The following is a 6,440-nucleotide window of genomic DNA, read 5'->3' on the forward strand; positions in this document are numbered from 1 at the left end:
TTAGTGGCATCTAACGGTTACAGATGGGAAACAAGTGAATATAGCTCACCTTCCAAGCAAACAGGAGAAACTGTAGTGGCCACAAAACTCAAAAGGCCCTATGTAGAGCCAGTGTTTGATTTGTCTGTTGTGGGCTACTGTAGAAACATGTTGAGCATGACGGACTCCGTAGAAAAGTACCTGGTCCCTCTGTAGATAAAAATGGCTCATTCTAATGTAACAAAAAAACAACAATTCTTATTTGTGATTATTTTGTGATAATACACTAATGAAAACATACACCGATCAGCCAAAACATTATGACCACTGACAAGTGGGTGGGATATATGACAGATGAGCTACTGTAGCTCACATTGCTGAAAAAGTTAATACTGGTTCCGATAGAAAGGAACATACAGTGCGTCGCAGTTTATTGCGTATGGGGCTTTTTGCCAATAGAGTCTACTAAATGTTACACACTGGACCTTCAATTAATCAGTAAATCTATTTAGTCTCTTCTATGGTGGATGGAACACTTTCTGCTGTAGCCCTGCTTTGTGATGCTATTTGGTCTTATTACATAAGTGTATTTTTAAGTCCATTAAAAAATGCTTTTTGCTTATTGTTACTTCACTTGGATGTTTGGTCTTGACTGTGCAGAATGATTTATGTGCAGAGTTTGATACTATCAGGCTGTATTCTTCTGCTGAAGGGGGGCAGTGTCTACTCTCACTTGAAAAAACAGAAACACAAAGTATTGCTCCAAACATCTTTAAATACAAATGTTTTGCTACTCAAAGTATATAGTGCCACTTTTCCTTTCAACCATTAGTTTGTTCTTGCTTGCAGGTTAAGCAGTAAATGGTGAGTGACTCTGGGTAATGAGTCCTCTATGAAACCTTTGACAAACGAGCTGTTACTGTAGTTACGCATTGTGCAAATGCAGATGCAGTGCAGAAGTTTATGTGTGTCCATTTCAACCACAGAAAAATAGGAAGTAAATTAAAGTAGATTTTCACCAAATGCCATCAAATAGTGTTTAGAAACTAGACTGATACGACTTGTACTAAAATTGTTCCCCATAAAACTACTACAAGAACTGGCCTGTGTATTAAAACACAAAAGCAGTTGTGTGATATAATAGTACATGCAAAACCTATTGTGTTCACACATGTCAGGCTAGCAGAAACTCATGTTCTCTGTCAGCAGTAGTGATAATGAGCCAGTCAGGTAAACACATTTATTCCCCATGCTGGGGTGGTCTGAGGGTATTATTTATGTGGACTAAGGGACAGGCTCTCACAGCATGTAAACTGCTTCAAAACAGTTACAACTTAAATGAACTACACAGATCACCAACACTCACTGGACATCTGCATAATATCAATCATGACAGTGAAATGGCAATCAGATTGCTCAACTCACGTTCCCACAGGCCTACCTGTTTCCAGCTTGGACCTGCTGCTGTGTTATCTGACATGTATTATTTGCCGTCAGTTGTCTTTCTTCTGGCAACTACTCAGTAATTTGTTTACACCACTTGAGTTACTTGAACAAAAATGTAAGTGTTAGCTTTCAGAGCCTTGCTAAAAACCTATGTCTATGACAATGATTAAACTCCAAGGGAAAGCATTATTTTATTTTCATGGGTCATATAAAGTCTTAAGCCGCCCCATCAGTGCAACTTCATATGTACAAGTCCAAACCTTACATGGGATGTGCCAGTGAAAATACAGATAACAGTGCCAACCGCTGTATGGGCCAAACACAAAAGCAAAATAACAAGCTTGTCAATGATTTATATGGAAATCAGCACAAGACCTGGACTTTGCAACAGAAAATGAAAATGGAACCTTGGTGCTGATATAAGGTTTCAATTACTTTTGTTTTGGTTAGGTGAGGCTGAATCACACATGGATACCTTCTCTCTTCTCAGAACAGAGGGAAGAAAATGATGAAAGGTAAAAACATGTCCCACCTTGTTGCTTTATTTCTTCAGCTGTGTATTGCAAAGGGTCCTAATATAATATAGAGTCCCATATTACCACTGAAGTTGTTGTTACTTTCATTCATTCTTGCTTTAAATATGTTTTCAAAGGCTGCACTTTCTTAAAATAAAGACAAAAAGAAATAATACCATTAGGCCTATGTATTTATTTATTTATTTATTTTGCATTGAGTGAGCTTTTACATTGGCACTTGGCATCCAAACTGAATGTGCCTGAAAGATTAATGGCATTCAGCTAAACTTGGCTAGTGTGGGTTCAAAACACACTCGTTCATTTTATTTTCAGAGCAAGAGATAATAAAATAAGTCAACCAAATCATCTCCTGCAACCTTCTGGCTGTACTTTCAAGGCCAATGTAAACTTTGATGTGCCCTTTGGGGCACAATGCATCATTCCCGAAGGACTCGACTCATTAGATCATTAAATGATTTTGATAAATGCACTGTGGGGATATTTACATGACTATAGGATTCTGGATTAAAGCTTGTGTCACAACTAAAATTATGTTACATACATCCTCACTTCTTATTTACAAATATCCCTACAGAGTAATGGAATAAATAGAATAATTCAAACAAATGGAACAAAGATTCACATAAACACTAAAAAACAACCTTACCTGAGCATTTCATTTGCCAAACACACCTCATCTCACCTCACCTCTGCAATGGTCTTTATTTCCATCTTGTCTATCTGATCTATCTCATCAACATAGGATGCTGACTTTTGTCAGAGACTTTCCGTTTTAGCACCATATCATGTATGTAGTGTACTGCTGAAAGTCAGCTGAAAATATTACAAGTCAGCCAGAGGCAGGGTTTTTTTCAACAAACTTGTTGTTAGCTTAATTACTTTGCCAGCTAGAAATGAAAACCCTGCTTTTATCAACCTGTGTTTGAAATCAAGGACCCATTGTTTAAAATTTTACTGAGAACTTGTGTTAAAGTGCTAAATCGGTCCCAGTTAACATTGTAAACTGTCATGCGTGAATGGAAAGCTTGATGGGCGTGGCAATAGTAAGCTTAAGTATACTAAAGTTGTGGAGTTAAGAGAATGGTCAAGTATTTCTTAATATTTACTGTACTGATATCTCTGCAGAAACCAGTATAACAGATGCCCTGCTGAATCATAAATGACAGATTTTTTCAGCCCATAGAGGAGGATGTAATCCTTAAAGTCATCAGTTAATCAGAATTTCAACATATGAACAGTTAATATTAATTCTCGCAATGCCCCTATTTGCGGATTACATGACTTTGTATCTGCTCATAATGCTTACTGATGTGGGATTCCTTCTACAAGCCTTCACGTGCACGATTTGCTTCTTTTCTCTTGTTTGTTGCTCTGCTGTTGTGTTTCATAGGGCAATTAAATACATCTTAATCTTAATCAGTATCTAAAAGAAAGCCAAACAAGCAATACAAAGTGTGTTAATTTAATAATAATGTCACTGTAAAGATGTACCAACGATTTGTACAGAAAATGTGTTCAGGAGAAGTGATAGAGATTCTGAAAGCTGGGAAAATTTAAATCAGCCAGCGATTTACTTTGGCCTTTTTAGCGTTAAACAAGGGTAATGCAGCATCTTGTGGAGAACACTTCCAGGCAACCAATCTATTACTATTACCACCTCTCGGCCCTCTTTTAGCGACAGACAGTACTTTCATTTCATCATGAGTCATGTCAAGGCATGTCACCTCAAGAGACACAACTCGTGTGACATGATAATTATCTACTACAGCGACTGACAGTGCTGTAAGGTCATTACTCCCATGATGGGTAATATCCCAGGTTTTTTCATGGTGATGAAAATCACATAATAGAGACAGAGAGAGAGCGAGAGATCGAGAGAAAGGGAGAGAGCTATCCACAAGACAAAAATTTGCATTTGATTTGGACCGTACCGTGACACCTAAACTCTCACTTTGCTGAAGTGGCTGTGGATGTCTCTCATAAAAAAGTATATTACATTAGGGCTTCGGGGAGATGAGGGATGGGATTTCACAATACAATTAGAATTTATCAAAGAAACTTTGGTCTTCTCTGTTGATGTGTCAGCCAAGATAGAAGTTGCTTTTCGTTACATGAACATTAACTAGTTTTGGCAGGTGTTTCCTGCCTCCTTTCCTTGACTTCAAGGAAATTACTGTCTCACAAAAGTGCAGCACACACTCTCTTTAGCTTTCCAGCTTCTGAGGGAATTGGCATACAGCATAAGGCCCTGAGCAATCAAATCTGGGCAGATGACACTGAAAAACAAAGTAATGCAGAAAACTGAGTGTGAGCGGAAGCCCTTCAAGGCAAAAGTTTTACAGGGAATTCGAGGGAGAAGTTTCAAGGCACCCTGGTTTGTAATCCTAATCCAGGAAGAGGTAAATTTGAAATCAATTATGAGCTCAGTAGGATTATTGACAGGGACCACCTAGTCATTAGAGCATGTGAACAAAATGACTTTTCTCGGGAACTTCCATTAATTTAGCTGAAATGGAAAAGTGTGCAGCAGCCCTACAAAGCCACCTGGATCAATGTACTGCAGAAAAATCCCAATTGATCCTCTCAGCTAAAATACACCAGAAGGCACTGTATGGTACAGCATGTTTTCTATTAGGATTCCATGAATCCTTCTTATGGCTATAAGAGAGCAACAGCGAACATGTGATGAACATTATTGCACTACTGGAATTTATGGACAATGTAAAATGAGTCACTGTAAATTTTGTTTGTGTGTGCTGCATATGTGTTGTTTATGAATACGTTGTGACAGGTATTTGTAATTAAAAGTGATTTTTGTGAAAACTACTCTTTTCTAAATTAACAGGAATTTCTCTTGGAGACGGTCACACCAAGTGTCATGTTTCAAAAGGGGTGGTTAACACCTTTACATCAGCCTGGTATTCTTACCTTAGGAATCCTTCTCCTCATACCTAAACTAAACCTCCTCATGCCTAAACCAATAGCAATGCTATTTTATAAAAAAAAAGTTTAAATATAAAATATTGAACTGAAAAGTCAGAAACTGTATTGTTTTATTCATCGTCGATTCACATGTTGAATAACTTGATGATATGAATGTAATAGGGCAAATAACCGTGTGCAAAGCATGTGAACTGTGGAACTCAGAATATTTTCTCAAGGTTGGCAGGTCCGCTAAAAGAATCCAAATGAGCCCAATCAAAAACACATCACAGGCGACTCCAATAGCCTGAAGCCAGTGCAGGCCTGTTCTGATACAGTCTGATATAGCAACCACTGGAGCATATACGGCCTGTGCTGTGTATGCTGTGAGCGCCACTGCGCACAGATAAAGATGTGTGTGGTCAAACATGCAGACTTTGATCTGATTCTCCTATCTCAATGAATAAGCCATCATCCAAACAGCCACGTGCTGTGTACAGGGAGGAAGAGAGGGAGGATCAATGCTCATTGAGCTCTCTGCATGAGCCATTTTTTGATTTAATAAAGACCTGCTGATGAGGAGCTTTCGGTCATTTTAGTGATGAAGTTTGGGAAACCCATAGAGATTTAGATTTACACTAAGTCACATCATCTATACATCTGTTTTTTTTCTCCATAAGTTAAATTATGCTTTAGTGTCTCAAATTTCAGGTATAGAGGCTAAAAAAGCTTCACTCTAAGCTAAAAATATAATTACAAATCTGAATTTTTTATTACAGGCACTACCGTGATGATACATTACCTTTAGTCTCTAGACATTGTTTTGAATCTCTTCTCTAATTAGTTAACTCGCTGCTTTTGTTATTGAAAATCTAACTTTCTGGTTAATTTAAATTGCAGGCCATTGTAGGTCGTGTCAGAAGTCAGTCATTGATGTTGCAGTTCTCCATGATTGCTGATGGAGGCTGCAGAAATGAACAGATTACAGCCCACCTCCAACTGCGTGTCTGTGTTTGTTTATGAGTACGCATACAAATGTACTTTGCCTCAGGCGTGTTTGATTATATGTGCATGAAAATGTGACTGTTTACGCATAAAAAAGATGGACCACACTGTGACATATTCAGAACTCACCATCAGGTGCCATAAAGCAAACATCTCTTTGTTATTGAAGATAGAGACACGATGGTGAGGTGAAGGAAATTATAGTGAACACTGTGAATCATTTCAGCAGTTCATTGCCACTTCATGAAGATTGAAATGCCAAAGGATGACTCTCCAGCCATCAAAAAGTCTCATGTTGAGTGAAAGAAAATCCCTTCCCCTCTGAAAGATACAATGCTGCCATCACCATTATCATCATCAGTTAGAAATATCTATTTATCTTCGGCCTTATTTTAATAAATAAAAAGAAGGGGACTTTTATTATGCATATAACCTGTTGATACCGTGCATGAACTGTGGACATGACTTCTGTTTATTTCTTTGATAGAACCGGCGTCTGCAAGAATCATAGACCTGATTGTTTGGCTAGATTATGGCAAACATCAATTTTAC

This window comes from Dicentrarchus labrax, unplaced genomic scaffold (assembly GCF_905237075.1).
Source record: "Dicentrarchus labrax unplaced genomic scaffold, dlabrax2021, whole genome shotgun sequence".
NCBI classification, from domain to species: domain Eukaryota; kingdom Metazoa; phylum Chordata; class Actinopteri; family Moronidae; genus Dicentrarchus; species Dicentrarchus labrax.